Here is a 22,569-nt window from a genome sequence, read left to right on the forward strand (position 1 = left end):
CGGGGTCGTGGAGAGACAGAGAGGGAGTGGGCACGAGAGGATAAGGCAGGGTTTTTATTTTACGTGAGCAGTTCGGCACCGTTGCTTTTGGGGTCAATTTGTAGCTACGGGTCGGCTCGCGAGTGTTATCAGAATAAGCTCCGGTGTTATCATAATAAGACTCTTAAGAGTGTTATCATAATAGATCCACCCTATATATATATATATAAAGTGAATACCAAATCAACATTGCGAAGATAAACTTTGAAGTCAAACCAATGTTGAAGACAAACCAAAGAAGAAGATAATGCAATCATGACACCAAATGAAAATCTTCAAGAAAGGTTGGTGGTGGCGTTACCCACCGTATAGGAAATATTAGACCCAGACACGGCGCACAATTATCATGGCGCTCCGAAGTCAAATTCCACATTAATGTATTCACACTTAGAGGGTAAGTCTTCATGAATTGAAGATATATGTTACTTCGCGTGTTGCACACCTAAGTCATCAATATGCATAAGCGTTAGGATGTGTGTCCATTCACAGGACATTCAAGGATTCTAAGATATTTAGCTCACACCGCAGCTTGCAAAACCTTTTCTCATCCAAGGGCTTCGTGAAGATATCTGCCAATTGCTCTTCTGTGTTGACGTGAATGATATCAATGTCTTCCTTCATGACATGGTCTCTGAGAAAGTGATGACGGATCTAAATGGGCTTTGTCTTCGAGTGCTGAACAGGATTGTTAGCAATCTTGATGGCGCTTTCATTGTCGCAGTAGAGTGGCACATGCTTCATGTTGATGCCATAATCCTTAAGAGTTTGCTTCATCTAGAGAAGCTGATAGCAGCAAGATCCAGCAGCAATGTATTCAGATTCAGCAGTGGAGAGTGATACACAATTCTGCTTCTTTGGAAACCAATAGACAAGAGATCGTCCAAGAAAGTGACATGTGCCTGATGTGGACTTGCGGTCTACCTTGTCACCAGCATAATCAACATCTGAGAATCCAACTAGATCAAACTCTGAGCCCTTTGGATACCATAATCCTAGCGTTGGGGTGTGAGCCAAATATCAAAGTATTCGCTTCACCAAAAGGTGATGCGATTCCTTTGGTGCCGCTTGGAATCGGGCACACATGCAAACGCTAAGCATTATACTTGGCCTAGATGCACATAAGTATAATAAAGAACCAATCATGGAGCGGTATATCTTTTGATCCAACTCTTTACCATTGTCATCGGGGCCCAATTGGCCTTTGGTTGGCATTGGCGTCATGTATCCTTGAAAGTGCTAGTGATCGACTAGAGGGGGGTGAATAGGCGATTTTTATGAAAGTCTTCAAAACATGGAAGTTTTGAAGACAGACGATAGAAATAAACCTATTACCGTGCAGCGGAAGGTAGACTACACTAGGCAAACCATAGTCAAGTATTCAATGAAGTGAAAGCACAATGACTAATAGTAGCTAGGCAGTAAAGATCAGGTAGGTAGATATTGTGAAGCCAATCAGAACAAGCAGTCACACAGTGAAGACAAAAGATAATGCAATCATACAATGACTTCACAAGGACCAACAGTAAGTAAAGGGAAGGGAAGGATGAAACCAGTGACTCGTTGAAGACAATGATTTGTTGGACCAGTTCTAGTTGTTGTGACAACTATACGTCTGGTTAGGGAGGCTGAGATTCAACTCAAAAGACCTCATCTTCACCTTATTCCCCTTGAGCTAAGGACACCCAATCCTCGCCCAATCACTCTGGTAAGTCTTCAAGGTAGACTTCCAAACCTTCACAGACTTCATTCACCTGCGATCCACAAAGACTCTTGGATGCTCAGAACGCGATGCCTAACGGGCTGGAGGATTCACAGTCCTCAAGTGTAATAAGTCTTCAGATCACACAGACAGGAAGACTTAAGTGATGCCTAACACTCTTTTGGCTTTGGGTGTTTAGGGCTTTATCCTCGCAAGGAATTCTCTCTCAAAGGCTTCGAGGTGGGTTGCTCTCAAACGACAAAAGCTGTACTCTAACTCTGAGCAGCCAACCGTTTATGGTTGTAGGGGGTGGGCTATTTATAGCCACTGGGCAACCTGACCTGGTTTGTCCGAAATGACCCTTGGTCACTAAGGAACTGACACGTGTTCCAACGGTTAGATTTCAAACACACACGGCAACTTTACTTGGAGTACAAGCAAAGCTGACTTGTCCAACTCTGGACAAGATATGCTCTCATAGTCTTCACTCGAAGACATAGGATTTTGGTTAAGCTTCACTTCAGTCATTTTGACTGGTTCTCTTGGACCCCACTTAACAGTACGGTGGTTCCTATGACTCAACAAAGAAAAACACAGAACGATGAAACTGCTAAGTCTTCGCGCTCCATAGTCTTCACGCGATGTCTTCTCTTATCATAGTCTTCAATGTGAATGTCTTCACATACCACCTCTGACTTCAATGTCTTTATACATTTTTAGGGGTCATCTCTGGTAGGAAAATCGAATCAATGAGGAACTTCTACCTGTGTTATCCTGCAATTCTCACAAACACATTAGTCCCTCAACTAGGTTTGTCGTCAATACTCCAAAACCAACTAGGGGTGGCACTAGATGCACTTACAATCTCCCCCTTTTTGGTGATTGATGACAAACTAGTTGAGGTTTTCAACAGGGAATAAAATATGTGAAATTGTAAAGGATAGGTTATTGTCTTCATAAGTGGCAAAGGCTCCCCTTGAAGATGTGCATATAAGTAATTTGCTTTTGGTATGCAAATGCACATGGCAGGTTGTACTTGTGGAGATCCTCTTCAACTTATGATGACAATTTATCATGCATGAAAAGTATGTGAAGATAATGACATGCATAATGAAAAATGGACGTCTGCAAAATGATCTAAGTGCGGAATTTATCGTCGCACATGCGGAATTTATCATCGCATCACAGAATAGAAAATAAGTAGCAGACAACCATCGAGTTTGAGTGTTACAACTCAAAGAACCAAATGTATCAAGATGCGAGAGTTGTAAACACTAGGCAAAATATAAAACTATCGCCCATATGAACCTGCTTGAAGACTATCAAACTCATATGCTTCTCCCCCTTTTGTCAGTAAGGACCAAAAAGGTTTGAAGACATAGAGCACCTACTCGTCCCCGTGAGGAGTTGGTGAAGCAGCAGGGTCTTCGGTGTTGGTTGGCGGTGCAGACGAACTCGGTGCAGTGTTGATTCACGCTGAAGGTGGTGAAGTAGCATCGTCTTCATCATCGATGACACGTGCATTCACTGTTGCAGCAGAGGAGGAGAACTCAGAGTCTTCAAGAGACGGTGTACACCGCAGCACAGTCCTTCTTGGAGGTGTTGAGTCAAACTTGAAGCGTTCAGAGAAGCCATCCTCTTGAAGATCATCTTCAGAACACATAAGCGTCAGCCCTTTCCATGTACGCCGACAAGTTTCATGGGCAACAAAGGCATTCTTGGTGGCAAGGTTGCGAATCCTGTTTACGTCCACCAAGAGGCTTTGCATTTGGCGCTTCAGCCAGTCATGATGCTTATCCTGTTTCTGATGAAGGGCAACCAGAAGTTCTCGGTTGTTGAGAACATGAGATCGCTTCTTGGGCCGTTAGGCAATGGTGCTTTCAGTTGCTTCAGTGAGGGCACGATGAGGTGCACGGGTAGTACCAGCCAGAGGATAAACACGAGCGACTGCTGGATCTCCATCAATGTGTTGTGAGAAACTTTGCTTATCAGCATTCTGAAGACTAAGGGGATCCTTGGCAGGCTCGGATAGATGGCTTCAACTGACATATTGACGTCAGGCATAAAGATATGATGATTGTGAGCAGAGGGGTGATAGGTGACAACTGAGTGTAGTTTGATCAACCGCATAATCCATGGAGCGTAAAACTTCAAGCCAAAGAGATTAGATCCTGATGCAGCAAGTTGGCGGATGAAGAAGTCTTGTGCATTGAAGCATTTGCCGTGGAGAATGTCTCAACCAGAATATGGAAGACCAAAGTCTTCATTGCACCTTCCAGCTTTGCATGTGGAGAATGTCCTTTGATGGGCCAGAGAGTTCGCCTTATAATGTGATAGATAGTGCGTGGCAGATACTCAAGGTCTTCAACAAAGAACTCCTTAGGATATGCAGCATCTGGAGGCAAAGGCTTCATCATGCTAAGCATCTAACTCATGTTTGGTTCAGGCTTGTGAAAAATGCTCTCCATAGCTGCACTGTGAAGCTGACAACCAGGTTCATAAAGATCTCCTGGAGTGGGCAGACCAGTGAGCTCAATAATATCAAAGGCTTTGGCTTCATGATGAACATTTCCCGTCATCCACTCAAGGACCCAAGTCTTCGGATCTCTGTTGTAGCCACGAATATGAAGAGTGGCATAGAATTGGAGCAGCAATTCTTTGTTCCAGTGCTCCTTGTCAGTGATGAACGGCAACAATCCAGACTCTCTGAAGCAATCCAGAGCTTCTTCCAAACAAGGCAGACCAGTTATGGCTTCAGTGTCAAGACGCATATGTGGGAAAATGCGACCTTGATTGTACAGAATGCATGAGTAATAACTGCACTGCTGACAGAACCGATCAAAAGATATTCTTGCCTTGGTGTAGGGGTTCTTGGCGCTATCAAAGAAGGTGTTGTGTGCCTTGAAGCCATTGATATTAAAAGATCCGGGTGCAGATCCAGTACCTAGAAACCTGGGCAACCTTGGCATTAGCTTCTGAACCTGAGGAATGTGCTCAACGTGATAGTCAAACTGAGGACCAGCAGCAGGCGGAGGAGTTAGAAAAGGCCATTTGACAGTGATAAGTTGGCCATAGTTGAATGCTTGCTCGATAGTGTGTGGCCTTGGTGGCGGAACAGGAGCGGTGGCATCAACAGAGGCGTCAGGCTGCACATTTGTTGCAGGTGCATCATTGGCTTCATTGGCCTCTGGCACAGTCTTAGGTGCAAGCTCCACAGTGTCTTCAGCCATGACCACGTCATTGGCTTCAGTGGTGTTAGTGGTGGCAGCCTCAGGATTCTCAACCTCCACTTAAGAAGCTGGAGGGTCGGTCACGTTCTCCGCGAGAACAACATCTTGGTGAGACGGGGGTGTAGCAACTCTTGGGGCTTCTTCTTCATTGACTGATACAGCCGAAACATCTTCAGCCATTTTGGCTTCGGATTCAGAGACAGTCACAGTAGGAGTGGCATATGGAAACACTTGACATGCAACAGATTGGTGGTGCACTTCTCCTTCTGGAACGCTCGAAAGAGGGACTTGAGGCCTTGGTCTTTTGCGAAGCCTGCGTAGCGCTGGCGACACCTGTGGAGATGGAGTTGGCTGGGCCTCAAAGTCATCTTCTTCGTCTTGCACAGGTGGTGTGACTTGTTGTTGTTGGGGAGTACTCGGGGTGTCTTGTTGTTGTGGGTGATCAGCCCATGATGCATCCTGAGCAATTGGCGTCAGAGGACGACCAATGCTGATGAGTTCGTTGTGCGTGAGCACAGGCGATGATACCAGTTGGTGCTCGATCTGAGGAAGGACTTCATCATCTTCAACATTGTCATGGTGACCAATGTCTTCAGCAGCGGTGGGGTCAACTGCTGGAATGTCTTCAGCTTCAGGAGCCTCTGTGGAAGCAGGCTCATGAACTACTATCCGTCGTTCTTGATGCGAGAAATCAGGGCGAGCAATAGAGATGGGTTCTACAACAAGGGGCTCTGTGGGAGCAGCCCGATCTTTCTTGGTTCTGCGCTTCTTCTTGGAGGGAGCGACATCAGAAGCATCAGGATTTTTCCTCTTTCTGGCTTCAGCCTCGGTAGTCCTTGTCTTCTTCAGTTCTGAAGCGGTTGACCGGACCTTTGGCTTCGAGCCAGTCATGCTGCTTGGAAAGACTATGCGTGTCTCTTCCCGCCTTGAAGGTGCAGATTGGTCTGTTGATGGCTTCTTCTTCTTTGCAGCCATTCTTGGGTCGATGACAGGACGACCAAGAGCCTTGCGCTTCTTAGCCTCATTATAGGCTTGCACACACTTGTCAGCTAGGCTCTTCATGCGCTCACGAGAACCTTTATCTTCTTCACGCTTCTTGAGAAAGGCTTCCTTGAGCTCGTGCAGCATAATCTTGAAGTTTTTCACATCTTGCACACTGAGCTTGGCCATGTTCTTCTTGAACTAAGCTTTCTCATAGTCGATCTTTTGCTTCATTTCAACGATGCACTGAGCTAGAGCTACCTCAGAAGCAATGGCGCCAGTGAAGGTGACACTGAGGCCAATTGGAAGTTGCAGATCTTCAAAGCTGAGGTTGGGCGTGTCAAACCACTCATCAATGAAGTTATGGATGATTGCCACATCAAAGAGAGGCAAATCATTGAAGATCTCTGTTGTAAGTGCATCTAGTGCCACCCCTAGTTGGTTTTGGAGTATTGACGACAAACCTAGTTGAGGGACTAATGTGTTTGTGAGAATTGCAGGATAACACAGGAAGAAGTCCCACATTGATTCGGTTTTCCTACCAGAGATGACCCCTAAAAATGTATGAAGACATTGAAGCCAAAGGTGGTATATGAAGATATTCACATTGAAGACTATGACAAGAGAAGTCATCGCATGAAGCATATGGAGCTCGAAGACTTAGATCTTTCGTAGTTCTTTTTCTTCTTTGTTGAGTCATAGGAACAGAGGCATGTGCGTTTGTTGGCAAGGAAATGGATTCAGAGGAGGAGTCCGCTTCTGAGGAGGCGGAGGTGGAGTCTGAGGAAGAGTCTGATTCTGGCGTTGCAAGTCTGGCTACAGCATACGTTGCCAAGTCCATCTTCAACACTAAAGACAATGACTTCATCACCAACACCGATGCAAATGACAAGGACTACTCCGCTCCTACCTACTGCTTCATGGCACGCGGTGCCAAGGTAAACACACGCACTACTCACTATCAAACATCTAGTGAAGATGACTCTGATTGTGGTTCAAAACCCAGCTACAAAACACTTGCTAAAATTGCAACTGAACAACAGAATGCTATGGAACATATTCAAAAACTGTTAGACAAAAGCGATGATATGTTAGGCGCTGAAATGACTCGATCTGAGTCCTTAATTGAAGACATAAAAAATCTTCACGTTAAGTATGAGGAACTTGAAAGTCGTCATGAAACGCTCTCAACAACTCATGAAAAGCTTTCCTATGATTATCCTCAAAGGAAGCAAGATCTTGAGAAATTGAGAGTGGCTCTTCAAAAGGAAAGAGAGTCACTTCGCGCCGAATAGATCAGTTCCGCTCAGGAAGGATTTGAACCACCATGTCTTAAATGCATTGAGCGTGATAATGCTACCACTGTTGCTGAATGTTCCACTGCTGCTACTGTTGCAATATCTTCAACTGTTGATGTGGGAACTAACCCCTCTGCTGAGGATTCCACTGCTATTGCTGATGAGAATGCTAGGTTGAAGACATTGCTTAAAACAGGGCTGTACAGAAGTCTTAAAGGGCATCAGACACTATGTGATGTCCTCAAAAAGCTCTTGAACCGAAACCCGAGGAAAGAGGGTGTTGGGTTCGTAAGGAAAATGAATGCTGATGGCTCTTACTGGAAACCTGAGTAGTACCCCAAAACCACATGGGTTGCTGCAAAGGAATCTTCAGCAAATCCATCCACTCTATCTGGCTTCACTTGTGCAAACCCTATTGTCACTGATGAATCCTTTGATGCAAACTATAAACTGTTTAAGAATCAGAATGGTGAAGTGTTTGCCAGGTACATTGGTACTAACTGCAGGAACGGACCGCCTATGAAGAAGATCTGGGTTCCGAAAAAGTGTCTGGAGAATCTTCCTGTGAATGTCATCATGACACCACACGTGAAGAAGACAAACATCAGACCACAGGCTTCATATGGTCCAAAGGCTTCATACATACAGAGGACTCACCTGAGTCGCACTAACGCAATTGTTTTGCAGGGAAACCATACTCAGGCCTATGAATATGAGCGCGGTTCATCAAACCGCCATGTTCATAAGACCAAGAACTATTCTGCTTATTCTTATGAGTAGTATTGTCCGCCTGCAAGACTTTTTGCTAGGGCTCCAAAGCCAAAGTTCTCAGACGCTGCTCTTAGACTTATTGCTTCTAAGCCACCCTTGAAGATGTGGGTGGCTAAGAAAGCTTAACTCTCTTTTGCAGGGAAAGGTCTCCAGCAGAAAACCAAAATCGTCTGACGCTATTGCTGGGGACCTTAGACATCTTGTAGGGCGCAAGATCAAATGCCCGAATGGTCTTATTATGTACTTCGTTCCTGAATCGCTTGCTACTCTCCCTATTAGTCCTAATCTGGATCTAAGCTTTCATAACCCACTGGTTCGTCAAATGTTTTTGCTTCACAATTCTCTTCGTGAAGCCTATCCCCCTAACTGCACTGTAGGGTACGACACCAGCGTCTTCAGAATGGATTATTGATAGTGGGTGTACCAATCACATGACTAGCAAAAGAAGCCTTCTTATGGACTCAACCTTACGTCCATCCGACAAGAGTCACATCACATTTGCTGACACTGGTAAAAGTAAGGTACTGGGTCTAGGTAGAGTTGCAATCTCAAAGGATCAACACATGGATAAAGTCATGCTTGTTGAATCCCTTGGCTTCAACTTAATGTCTGTCTCAATGCTTTGCGATTTGAACATGATCGTAATATTTGGAAAATATCGCTGCCTTGTACTAATGGAATCTGACAAGTCTCTAGTGTTTGAAGGGTATCGGAAAGATGATTTGTATGTAGTAGATTTCTCGGCAGGACCACAGCTTGCCGTATGTCTTCTAGCAAAAGCTTCAGAATGCTGGCTCTGGCATCGGAGGCTAGGGCATGCTGGCATGAGGAACCTCCACACCCTTGCAAAGAAGAAGCATGGCATAGGCATCGAGGGCGTCAAGTTCAAGAAAGATCACTTATGCGGTGCCTGTGAAGTAGGAAAGATGACGAGGGCCAAACATCCCTCGAAGACAATCATGACAACCACTCGACCCTTCGAACTGCTCCACATGGATCTTTTCGGTCCCACTCATTACTCAACTCTTACAACTATTGCTTGTCTATGGCTTTGTCATTGTTGATGATTATTCTAGATATACTTGGGTGCACATAATCCTCTACAAGACTGAAGTGCAGGATGTCTTCAGACGCTTCGCCAATCGAGTAATGAACAACTACGGTGCCAAGATAAAGCACATCAGAAGTGACAATGGCACTGAATTCAAGAACACTGGCGCTGATACATATCTTGATACTTTGGGCATCACACATGAATTCTCAGCTCCGTACACGCCACAACAGAATGGCGTCGTCGAATGCAAGAACAGAACACTCATTGAGATGGCCCGAATGATGCTAGATGAATACAAGACTCCAAGAAAATCCTGGCTTGAAGCTATTGATACTGCATGTCATACAATCAATCGTGTCTATCTTCACAAGCTTCTGAACAAGACATCTTATGAGCTCCTTACTGGCAAGAAGCCAAATGTCAGTTACTTCAGAGTATTTGGAGCCAGGTGCTGGATCAAGGATCCACATCACACTTCAAAATTTGCACCAAAAGCACATGAGGGTTTTATGCTTGGATATGGAAAGGATTCGCACTCCTACAGAGTCTTCAATCTCTTTCATTATAAAGTGGTTGAAACAGTGGATATGTGGTTCGATGAGACTAACGGTTCACAAAGAGAGCACCTACCAAATGTGCTAGATGAAGTTCCATCCAGTGAATCAATCAAACTAATGGGAACTGGAGAAATCATACCCTCTGAAGCTCATCCTGAAGAGGAACTTATCATATCCGCACCTGATCAACCTGAAGACAATGCTCAGCCTGAAGACAATCCTTCTAACAATGACAATGATCAGCAAGAGCAAAATCTTCGCCCTGTACATCCTTGTGTTGCCAATGAAGTGCAGATTGAGAGAATAATTGATAGCATCAATGCACCCGGTCCGCTCACTCATTCAAGGGCAACTCAGCTAGCAAATTTCTGTGGGCACTTCGTCGAACCCAAGAAAGTTGAAGAAGCCTTCATGGAACCCGAATAGATTCAAGCTATGCAAGAAGAGCTCCAACAGTTTGAGCTGAATAATGTATGGGAGCTGGTTAAGCGTCCTGATCCTCGGAAGCACAATATAATAGGCACCAAATGGATATACCTAAACAAGCAAGATGAGCATGGTCAAGTTGTCAGAAACAAAGCTCGTCTCGTTGCTCAAGGATATACTCAAGTGGAAGGGATTGACTTTGATGAAACATTTGCTCCCATGGCTCGACTTGAAGCCATACGCATACTGCTGGCCTATGCAAATCATCATAACATACTTCTATATCAAATGGATGTGAAGAGCGCTTTTCTCAATGGCAAGATTGAAGAAGAAGTGTATGTTGCACAACTGCCTGGCTTTGAAGATCTAAAACATCTTGACATGGTATACAAGCTCAACAAGGCACTGTATGGCCTCAAACAAGCCCCTCGGGCTTGGTATGACACACTCAAATATTTCCTAAAGAGCAAAGGCTTCATACCTGGTTCCCTCGACCCCACTCTCTTCACGAAGACATATGATGGTGAACTGTTTGTGTGCCAAATATATGTGGATGGCATTATCTTCGGCTGCACCAATCAGAAGTACAGTGAAGAGTTTGGATATATGATGCAAGAGCAATATCAGATGTCCATGATGGGAGAGCTGAAGTTCTTCCTCGGTCTTCAAATACGACAGCAACGCAACAGCATCTTCATATCTCAAGAGAAGTATCTCAAAGATTGCCTGAAGAAGTTCGGTATGCAAGACTACAAAGGCTTCATGACGCCAATGCCAGCCAAACATCATCTGGGTCCCGACGACAATGGTAAAGAGTTCGATCAAAAGGTATACCGCTCCATGATTGGTTCTTTACTTTATCTATGTGCATCTAGGCCAGATATTATGCTTAGTGTTTGCATGTGTGCTCGATTCCAAGCGGCACCAAAGGAGTCGCATCACTTAGCTGTGAAGCGAATTCTTCGATATTTGGCTCACACCCCAACTCTAGGATTATGGTATCCAAAGGGCTCAGAGTTTGATCTGGTTGGATTCTCGGATGCTGATTATGCTCAAATGCAGGAAAGATGACAAGGGCCAAACATCTCTCGAAGACAATCATGACAACCACTCGACCCTTCGAACTGCTCCACATGGATCTTTTCGGTCCCACTCATTACTCAACTCTTACTACTACTGCTTGTCTCTATGGCTTTGTCATTGTTGATGATTATTCTAGATATACTTGGGTGCACATAATCCTCTACAAGACTGAAGTGCAGGATGTCTTCAGCCGCTTCGCCAATCAAGCAATGAACAAGTATGGCGCCAAGATAAAGCACATCAGAAGTGACAATGGCACTGAATTCAAAAACACTGGCCTTGATACATATCTTGATACCTTGGGCATCACACATGAATTCTCAGCCCCGTACACACCACAGCAAAATGGCGTCGTTGAACGCAAGAACAGAAAACTCATTGAGATGGCCCGAACGATGCTTGATGAATACAAGACTCCAAGAAAATTCTGGCCTGAAGCCATTGATACTGCATGCCATACAATCAATCTTGTTTATCTTCCCAAGCTTCTGAACAAGACATCTTATGAGCTCCTTACTGGCAAGAAGCCAAATGTCAGTTACTTCAGAGTATTTGGCGCCAGGTGCTGGATCAAGGATCCACATCACACTTCAAAATTTGCACCAAAAGCACATGAGGGTTTTATGCTTGCATATGGAAAGGATTCGCACTCCTACAGAGTCTTCAATCTCTTTCATTACAAAGTGGTTGAAACAGTGGATGTGCGGTTTGATGAGACTAACGGCTCACAAAGAGAGCACTTGCCAAATCTGCTAGATGAAGTTCCATCCAGTGAATCAATAAAACTTATGGGAACTGGAGAAATCATACCTTCTGAAGCTCAACCTGAAGAAGAACTTATCATCTCCGCACCTAATCAACCTGAAGACAATGCTCAGCCTAAAGACAATCCCTCTAACAATGACAATGATCAGCAAGAGCAAAATCTTCGTCCTGTACATCCTCTTGTTGCAAATGAAGTGCAGATTGAGAGAATAATCAATAGCATCAATGCACCAGGTCCACTCACCCGTTCAAGGGCAACACAGCTCGCAAATTTTTGTGGGCACTTTGCATTCGTCTCAATAACAGAACCCAAGAAAGTTGAAGAAGCCTTCATGGAACCTGAATGGATTCAAGCTATGCAAGAGGAGCTTCAACAGTTTGAGCTGAATAATGTATGGGAACTGGTTAAGCGTCTTGATCCTCGGAAGCACAATATAATAGGCACCAAATGGATATATCGTAACAAGCAATATGAGCATGGTCAAGTTGTTAGAAAGTCTTGTTGCTCAAGGGTACACTCAAGTTGAAGGGATTGACTTTGATGAAACATTTGCTCCTGTGGCTAGACTTGAAGCCATACGCATACTGCTGGCCTATGCAAATCATGACAACATACTTCTATATCAAATGGATGTGAAGAGCGCTTTTCTCAATGGCAAGATTGAAGAAGAAGTGTATGTTGCACAACCGCTTGGCTTTGAAGATCCAAAACATCCTGACATGGTATACAAGCTCAACAAGGCACTGTATGGCCTCAAACAAGCCCCTCGGGCTTGGTATGACACACTCAAAGACTTCCTGAAGTGCAAAGTCTTCAAATCTGGTTCCCTCGACCCCACTCCCTTCACCAAGACATCTGATAGTTAAATATTTGTGTGCCAAATATATGTGGATGACATTATCTTCGGCTGCACCAATCAGAAATACAGTGAAGAGTTTGGATATATGATGCAAGAGCAATATTAGATGTCCATGATGGGTGAGCTGAAGTTCTTCCTTGGTCTTCAAATACGTCAGCAACGCAATGACATCTTTATATCTCAAGAGAAATATCTCAAAGATTGCCTGAAGAAGTTTGGTATGCAAGACTGCAAAGGCTTCACGACGCCAATGCCAGCCAAACATCATCTGGGTCCCGACGACAATGGTAAAGAGTTCGATCAAAAGGTATACTGCTCCATGATTGGTTCTTTACTTTATCTATGTGCATCTAGGCCAGATATTATGCTTAGTGTTTGCATGTGTGCTCGATTCCAAGCGGCACCAAAGGAATCGCATCACTTAGCTATGAAGCGAATTCTTCGATATTTGGCTTACACCCAACTCTAGGATTATGGTATCCAAAGGGCTCAGAGTTTGATCTGGTTGGATTCTCGGATGCTGATTATGCTGGTGACAAGGTGGATCGCAAGTCTACATCAGGCACATGTCATTTTCTGGGACGATCCCTTGTATGTTGGTCTTCAAAGAAGCAGAACTGTGTATCTCTCTCCACTGTTGAATCTGAATACATTGCTGCTGGATCTTGCTGCGCTTAGCTTCTGTGGATGAAGCAAACACTCAAAGACTATGGCATTCATCTGAAGCAAGTGCCACTCTACTGCGACAACGAAAGCGCCATCAAGATTGCCAACAACCCAGTTCAGCACTCGAAGACAAAGCACATTGAAATTCGTCATCACTTTCTCAGAGATTATGTTGTGAAGGAAGATATTGATATCATACACGTCAACACTGAAGAGCAATTGGCAGATATCTTCACCAAGCCCTTGGATGAGAAGAGATTTTGCAAGTTACGGTGTGAGCTAAATATCTTGGAATCCTCAAATGTCCTGTGATCAGGCACATATCCTAACACTTATGCATATTGATGACTTAGATGTGCAACACGCGAAGTAAAGTATATCTTCAATCAATGAAGACATACATTCTAAGTGTGAATACATTAATGTGGAATTTGAGTTCAGAGCGCCACGATAATTGTGCGCCGTGTCTGGGTCTAATACTTCCTATACGGTGGGTAACACCACCACAAAGTTCGTCTGTTTGAAGTGTTTTACCCATGGTGTTACATTTGTTGTGTCTTCACATTTGGTTTGGCTTCAATCTCAACATGTCTTCATGATTATCTTCATTATGTTGATCATATATATATATATATATATATATATATATACTAGTGTTCTGTCCTCTACAGCATTCACTTATAGCTATGTCTTCTTGTTGAATCTTTTGAACTAAGTGAATGTGATCGGACCCTAACCTCTCTATGCTTTCTATCTCAAACTCTATCTCTCCAAACCATATGCATTCTATTGAAACTGTCGAATGTCTTTGTCGCGTCCTTGTCAGCATAAGATACAGAGACAAACATTAAGTCCATTTTCAATGCTAATTCCTTCACCTGAAACCCGGAGAAGCGGGAACGACCACCCGACAATCCAGGCGTGCGTGGGAACGTGGAACAACCTCCGATCCGATATGTTGCATGATGGCCACGTGTTCTTCAGATGTGAATCGCCAGGGGCACCTGTGTAATAACGATGTGCCGTCCCTGTCCCTATAAATACACGCCTCACCACAGCCATTATCCTTTCTTCCACTCTCGCACGAACCCTAGCGCCACCGCTAGCCCTCGACGACGCCGGCGACGAAGTGCTTAGCTGCCGCGACCTCTCCGACGCCATCTTCATGTCGGCCGTGGACATCGTCTTCTCCGCCGTCACCGTAGGTGTCCTCCGTCACCAAGTTAGGGCACGGACGATCGAACTGCTCGGCCTCCTCTTCCACTCCGTCTAGCAGTTCTTTGTGTGGTAAATAAAACTTCCTTTTTACGGCCCCTTTGATCCTATAGATTCGTCACTTTCTACCTCAAGAAGTTTCTGTTCACACATGTTGGATCCACTTCATACTGCATCTCATATTATGCCTAGTATGTTCACGTATGCTTCACAAAGTAGTTAGATTCCTCACTTGTACTGATCTGTGGATTCGTACAAATCTGGAACCAACTCCTTATCTATGAGTGAATGTCTTCGCACGATGAGGTCAATGTCTTCTCAACTGATTTATCTTCAAAATCTTCTGAGAATGCATATGACCTCTTCCCCTTCCCTCGCACCTTAATGCTGTCACAGGTACATGTCCGTGGGAGAATCCCTTGGTTCTCATAGTCTGCATTCATTTGCAGAATTCTTACAACATCATATAAATTCTCCCGAAGCTAGTTCCTGTTTGTCCAGCAAGCGAAAGCCCTTGAAGCCTTTGAATGTGTTGAAGCCATTCAGTTTAAAGTTCATGGCTGCAGAGAAATCAGCAAGGAAGGGTGGCAGAAAGTGTCGAGGTGAAACATCAAGAGATCCGCCTGATGACCTCTCAGAACTGTACAAGACAGATCCAGAAGAGGATTACAATCAGTGCAAGACACGAATCCAATGGATTCAACGATATTGGGACGAACAGTGGTTGAAGTACAGGTTTGTGACAAAGGAATATGCTGAGAAGAATGCCATCAAGCGACCATGGGGAGACATCCTATATAGAAATCTTCAACCCAGGTCTAGAGATGAAGCCATTGAACAAGGCTTCTATGCCTGCATGGTCCGTGGACCATAGCCTGCGGATGCTGACCCATCGTCACTGCTATGGTGTCGTGATGACAATCTGTTCAAGCGCAACTTCTAGTTTGCCCAGAATTCGGCGAAGCAGAACAAGAAGTCATTGGGACTAGACTTCAACCCTGGTCCCTCTGCTCCCCGTGCCGATGGCACCCGCGAAGCTGAACCCAATCTTGTTGGGCCCTTCTACAACCTGGAAGGTCTCATCACTCATATCGTGGTTCAAGGGACAGCTGTGGATGAGCCTGCAGATGACGCTGAATCTGATGAAGCGCCTGCAGCGCCGAAGCCAAAGAAACTGAAGCAGCCTAAAGCTTCAAAGCCTGCCTCAGCACCAAAAATTTCACGGGCAAAGCCACTGGCTACTGCACCTCCTGAAGACAGTGTGCAGTCTGAAGATCTGTCACGCATCTCCAAGCCCCCGAGAGTCAAGATGCCTCTGCCACACACCAGCCAAGAACTGACTGCTGCTGCTATTCTACGCAACGATGCCATTGATCTGTCCAGTGATGAAGATCTTGCAGGTGACGCTCTTGAGCAACTGATCAAGAGCAAAGAAGAAGCAGAAATCTTCAACAATCTGCCTCTCTTTGACGTGGCAATCATCCACGACTTCATCGATGAGTGGTTTGACACGCCCAACCTCAGCTTTGAAGATCTGCAACTTCCTATTGGTCTCAGTGTCGCCTTCCAGGGCGCCATTGCTTCAGGGCTAGCTCTAGCTCAGCGCATCGTCGAACTGAAGCAAAAGATTGACATTGAGAAAGCTCAGTTCAAGAAGCATATGGCCAAGCTCAGCGTGCAAGAGATCAAGAACTTCAAGATCATGTTGCACGAGCTCAAAGAAGCCTTTCTCAAGAAGCGTGAAGAATCTCAAGGTTCTCGTGAGCGCATGAAGAGCCTGGCTGACAAGTGTGTGCAAGCCTACAATGAGGCTGAGAAGCGCAAGGCCCTTGGGCGTCCTGGCATCGACCCCAGGATGGCTGCAAAGACGAAGAAGAAGCCCGCTATGGCCGAACCCGACGCACCAAGGCAGGAAACACATCCCATTGTCTTCCCAACAAGAATTTCTGGCTCGAAGCCAAAAGCCAGGTCTACCGCTTCAGAACTGAAGAAGACGAGGACTGCTGAGGCTGAAGCCAGAAAGAGGAAACATCCTGAAGCCTCTGTTGCTGCTCCCTCCAAGAAGAAGCGCAAGACCAAGAAGGATCGGGCTGCTCCCACAGAGCCCTTAGTTGTTGAACCTATCTCCATGGTTCGCCCTGCCGCTGAACATCAAGAGCGCCAACTGACTGTCCATGAGCCTGCTTCCACAGAGGCTCATGAAGCTGAAGACATTCCAGCAGCTGATCCCACCGCTATTGAAGACATTGTTCACCATGACAATGTTAACGATGATGTAGTTCTTCCTCTGATCGAGCACCAACAGGTATCATCGCATGTGCTTACGCACAGCGAACTCATCAGCATTGGTCGTCCTCTGACGCCAATTGCTCAGGCTGCATCATGGGCTGATCACCCACAACAACAAGTCACACCACTCCGGCAAGAATAAGAAGATGACTTTGAGGCCCAGCCAACTCCATCTCCAAAGGCGTCGCCAGCGTTACGCAGGCTTCGCAAAAGACCAAGGTCTCAAGTCTCCGAGTCTGAGGCTAAAACTGCTGAAGACATTCCGGCTGCATCAGTCGACGACACCCAAGAAGAAGAACATGCCCCTACTCCCCCAACTACTGAAGAACCTGTTCTCAAGGACAACGTGTCTCTGCCCGACCCTCCAGCTCATCAAGTGGAGGTAGAAACTTTTGAGGCTGCCACCACCAACACGAAGGATGCCACTGACGTTGTCATGGCTGAAGCAAATGTGGAGCCTACACCAACCCAAGAACCAGAAGTCCACGAAGCCAATGATGCTACTGCTTCTGTTCCTGCGCCTGCTGCTGGTCCTCAGTTTGAATATCATATTGAGCATAGGCCTCAGGTACAGAAGCCAATGCCAAGGTTGCCCAGGTTTCCAGGTCCTGCATCAGCACCTGGATCCTTTAATGTCAACGGCTTCAAAGCAGACAACACCTTCTTCAATAGCTCCAAGAACCCCTACTCAAGGGAAAGAATATCTTCTGATCGGTTCTGGAGCTATCCGCATCGAAGCTATTACTCCTGCATTCTGTACAATCAAGGTCGCATCTTCCCACATATGCGTCTTGACACCGAAGCAATAGCTGGTCTGCCCTGTTTGGAAGAAGCTATGGATTGCGTCAAAGAGGTTGGATTGAGAGCAACCCACCTCTAGTGCCACCCCTAGTTGGTTTTGGAGTATTGACGACAAACCTAGTTGAGGGACTAATGTGTTTGTGAGAATTGCAGGATAACACAGGTAGAAGTCCCTCATTGATTCGGTTTTCCTACCATAGATGACCTCTAAAAATGTATGAAGACATTGATGTCAAAGGTGGTTTATGAAGATATTCTCATTGAAGACTATGACAAGAGAAGACATCGCATGAAGCCTATGGAGCTCGAAGACTTAGATCTTTCGTAGTTCTTTTTCTTCTCTGTTGAGTCATAGGAACCACCTTACTATTAAGTGGGGTCCAAGAGAACCAGTCAGAATGACTGAAGTGATGCTTAACCAAAACCTATGTCTTCGAGTGAAGACTATGAGAGCGAATCTTGTCCAGAGTTGGACAAGTCAACTTTGCTTGTAGCCCAAGTAAAGTTGTCGTGTGAGTTTGAAATCTGACCGTTGGAACACGTGTCAGTTCCTTAGTGACCCAGGGTCATTTCGGACAAATCAGGTCGGGTTGCCTAGTGGCTATAAATAGCCCACCCCCTACAACCATAAACGGTTGGCTGCTCAGAGTTAGAGTACGGCTTTTGTCGTTTGAGAGCAACCCACCTCGAAGCCTTTGAGAGAGAATTCCTGAGAGGATAAAGCCCTAATCACCCAGAGCCAAAGAGAGTTAGGCATCACTTAAGTCTTCTTGTCTGTGTGATCTGAAGACTTATTACACTTGAGGACTGTGAATCCTCCAGCCGGTTAGGCTTCGCATTCTAAGCATCAAGAGACATTGTGGATCGCCAGTGAACAGAGTCTGTGAAGGTTTGGGTGTCTACCTTGAAGACTTACAAGAGTGATTGGGCGAGGTCTGTGTGACCTTAGCTCAAGGGGAATACGATGAGGACTGGGTGTCCTGAGCTGTGTGTTCACGACTGGGTGTCCGGGACTATGTGTCCTCAGGTTTAAATACCTAGCCGCCCTAACCAGACGGACAGTTGTCACAGCAACTGGAACTGGTCCGACAAATCATTGTCTTCAATGAGTCACAGGTTTCATCCTTCCCTTCCCTTTACCTACTGTTGGTCCTTGTGAAGTCATTGTATGATTGCACTATCTTTTGTCTTCACTGAGTGACTGCGTGTTCTGTTTGGCTTCATAATATCTTCCTACCTGATCCTTACTACCTAGATGCTATTAGTCATTGTGCTTTCACTTCATTGAATACTTGACTATGGTTTGCCTAGTGTAGTCTACCTTCCGCTGCATGGTAATAGGTTTATTTCTATCGTTTGTCTTCGAAGCTTCCACGTTTCGAAGACTTTCATAAAAATTGCCTATTCACCCCCCCCTCTAGTCGATATAACGCACTTTCAATTCGTATCAAAGCAAGGTACTCCCTTGTTCTTTGTGATTCGGTTTAACCACCTGGAGTTTTAGCTATGTCGACTGCAGGGATAATTAAAGTCTCCGCTGTGTGCCCCGTCTTTAGTGGAACTGAATATCCCTACTGGAAGAATAAGATGCGCATGCATCTTGAAGCCATTGACGTCGACCTATGGTATGTCGTCAAGAACGGCGTTCCCAAGGCTGGAGAAGGTGTCACTGCTGCTGATGTCAAGAAGTTCATTCAACTGGACTCTACTGCCAAGAATATCATTTGTGGTCATCTGACCAAAGGACAGTATGGCCGCGTGAGTGCTTTGGAAACATCTAAGCTAGTTTGGGACTGGCTCTCCAAGGTCAACGAAGGCGTCTCAACTCAGAGAGATCAGAGAATCAGTGTCCTTCGCAACCTCTTCAACCGCTTCAAGCGAAATGACAATGAGAATGTCCAGCTCATGTTTGATCGACTCACTGACATCACAAATGAGCTTCAAGCCCTCGGCGCTACTGAGATCACCAAGCATGAAGTCGTCAAGACACTATTGAGATCACTTGACAGTTCGTTTGACACCCTAGCCCTGATGATTCAAGAACGTCTTGATTTCAAGACACTCGATCCGTCTGACATACTTGTGAGGCTCAACACACATGAGTTTCAGCTTTGTGAGAAAAGAGATATCTACGGTCCAAACTATGGGCGAACTCGTGCCTTGAAGGCAAAAGATGTCTCCTCATCTGAAGAAGAATCTGACAGCAGTTCTGATGATCCTGAAGACATTGGAAAGGAACTTGCTATGCTTGTGAAGAAGTTCCAAAAATTCACCAAGAAGAAAGGTTTCAGAAAGTCTTCACGATCAAGCTCAAGGAATGATGAAGCTTCTGCTCATGACTACAAGAAGAAAACATGTCACAAGTGCAAGAAACCTGGCCACTTCATCTCTGAGTGTCCGCAGTGGGACAATGAGAACAAAAAGAAGAAGAGCAAGGAATACGACTCTGACGACAAGAAGAAGAAGAAATACTCAAAGTCTTCTTCCAAGTCTTCCTCAAAGTCTTCATCACACAAGAAGAGCTCGTCTGGCAAGGCACGTGCGTTTGTTGCAAGTCTGGCTACAGCATACGTTGCCAAGTCCATCTTCAACACTAAAGACAATGACTTCATCACCGACACCGATGCAAATGACAAGGACTACTCCGCTCCTACCTACTGCTTCATGGCACGCGGTGCCAAAGTAAACACACGCACCGCTCACTATCAAACATCTAGTGAAGATGACTCTGATTGTGGTTCAAGACCCAGCTACAAAACACTTGCTAAAATTGCAACTGAACAACAGAAAGCCATGGAACATATTCAAAAATTGTTAGACAAAAGCCATGATCTGTTAGGCACTGAAATGACTCGATTTGAGTCCTTAATTGAAGACATAAAAAATCTTCACGTTAAGTATGAGGAACTTGAAAGTCGTCATGAAACGCTCTCAACAACTCATGAAAAGCTTTCATATGATTATCTTCAAAGGAAGCAAGATCTTGAGAAATTGAGAGCGGCTCATGAAGATCTTCAAAAGGAAAATGAGTCACTTTGCGCCGAACAGGTCAGTTCCGCTCAGGAAGGATTTGAACCACCATGTCTTAAATGCATTGAGCGTGATAATGCTACTTCTGTTGCCGAATGTTCTACTGCTGCTACTGTTGCAATATCTTCAACTGTTGATGTGGGAACTAACCCCTCAGCTGAGGATACCACTGCTATTGCTGATGAGAATGCTAGGTTGAAGACATTGCTTGAAACAGGGATGTACAAAAGTCTTAAAGGGCATCAGACACTATGTGATGTCCTCAAAAGGCAGATCCTGAACCGAAACCCGAGGAAAGAGGGTGTTGGGTTCGTAAGGAAAATGAATACTGATGGCTCTTACTGGAAACCTGAGCAGTACCCCAAAACCACATGGGTTGCTGCAAAGGAATCTTCAGCAGATCGATCCACTCTATCTGTCTTCACTTGTGCTAACCCCATTGTCGTTGATGAATCCTTTGATGCAAACTATAAACTGTTTAAGAATCAGAATGGTGAAGTGTTTGCCAGGTACGTTGGTACTAACTGCAGGAATGAAACGCCTATGAAGAAGATCTGGGTACCGAAAAAGTGTCTGGAGAGTCTTCCTGTGAATGTCATCATGACACCACAGGTGAAGAAGACAAACCCCAGACCACAGGCTTCATACAGACAGAGGACTCACCTGAGTCGCACTAACGCAAATGTTTTGCAGGGAAACCATACTCAGGCCTTTGAATATGAGCGCGGTTCATCAAACCGCCATGTTCATAAGACCAATAACTATTCTGCTTATTCTTATGAGTACTATTGTCCACCTGCAAGACTGTTTGCTAGGGCTCCAAAGCCAAAGTTCTCAGATGCTGCACTTAGACTTATTGCTTCTATGCCACCCTTGAAGATGTGGGTGGCTAAGAAAGCTTAACTCTCTTTTGCATGGAAGGGTCTCCAGTAGAAAACCAAAATCGCCTGACGCTATTGCTGGGGACCTTAAACATCTTGTAGGGCGCAAGATCAAATGGCCGAATGGTCTTATTATGTACTTCGTTCCTGAATCGCTTGCTACTCTCCCTATCAGTCCTAATCTGGATCTAAGCTTTCATAACCCACTGGTTCGTCAAATGTTTTTGCTTCACAATTCTCTTCATGAAGCCTATCCCCCTAACTGCACTGTAGGGTACGACACCAGCGTCTTCAGAATGGATTATTGATAGTGGGTGTACCAATCACATGACTGGCAAAAGAAGTCTTCTTATGGACTCAACCTTACATCCATCCGACAAGAGTCACATCACATTTGCTGACACTGGTAAAAGTAAGGTATTGGGTCTAGGTAGAGTTGCGATCTCAAAGGATCAACACATGGATAAAGTCATGCTTATTGAATCCCTTGGCTTCAACTTAATGTCTGTCTCAATGCTTTGCGATTTTAACATGATCGTAATGTTTGGAAAATAGCGTTGCCTTGTTCTAATGGAATCTGACAAGTCTCTAGTGTTTGAAAGGTATCGGAAAGATGATTTGTACGCGGTAGATTTCTCAGCAGGACCACAGCTTGCCGTATGTCTTCTAGCAAAAGCTTCAGAATGCTGGCTCTGGCATCGGAGGCTAGGGCATGCTGGCATGAGGAACCTCCACACCCTTGCAAAGAAGAAGCATGTCATAGGCATCGAGGGTGTCAAGTTCAAGAAAGATCACTTATGCGGTGCCCGTGAAGCAGGAAAGATGACGAGGGCCAAACATCCCTCGAAGACAATCATGACAACCACTCGACCCTTCGAACTGCTCCACATGGATCTTTTCGGTCCCACTCATTACTCAACTCTT

Source organism: Triticum aestivum, chromosome 7A, assembly GCF_018294505.1.
Source record: "Triticum aestivum cultivar Chinese Spring chromosome 7A, IWGSC CS RefSeq v2.1, whole genome shotgun sequence".
Lineage (NCBI taxonomy): Eukaryota > Viridiplantae > Streptophyta > Magnoliopsida > Poales > Poaceae > Triticum > Triticum aestivum.